We start from the raw sequence: 367 nt of genomic DNA, 5'->3' as shown, positions 1-367 counted from the left end.
AGATGCATCAGTCAAGATGACTTTCGCAATGATCCTATAAGCATGTTATTCTGTGCACACAATAAACTGAAATACAATCTATATGCATATACTTTATATATACATGTGCATATTAAATTCTCTCACATTTTCTGTCTCTCAAAACATACAGTCAACTGAACAAGGTACCCTGGGAACCTTCATAATCAGGAAGAAGTCATACAGCTTCAGTTAAACAGACTGCTAAAGTATAAATGCTCATCCCATGTTAAACACAATTTTTGAGGTTTAAAAAAATTTTCAATGCTTTCTTCTTCCTTTACCTCAGAATTATTGCCAGACAAAAAGTAGAACCACCCCCCTGCCCAAAAAAAGCTGTTTCCCTGGT

The sequence above is a fragment of the Pygoscelis adeliae genome, unplaced genomic scaffold, assembly GCF_000699105.1.
Source record: "Pygoscelis adeliae isolate BGI_AS28 unplaced genomic scaffold, ASM69910v1 Scaffold27, whole genome shotgun sequence".
Classification (NCBI taxonomy): Eukaryota; Metazoa; Chordata; class Aves; order Sphenisciformes; family Spheniscidae; genus Pygoscelis; species Pygoscelis adeliae.
The sequence above is the reverse complement of the archived record's forward strand: the minus strand, read 5'-3'. Positions refer to the sequence as shown.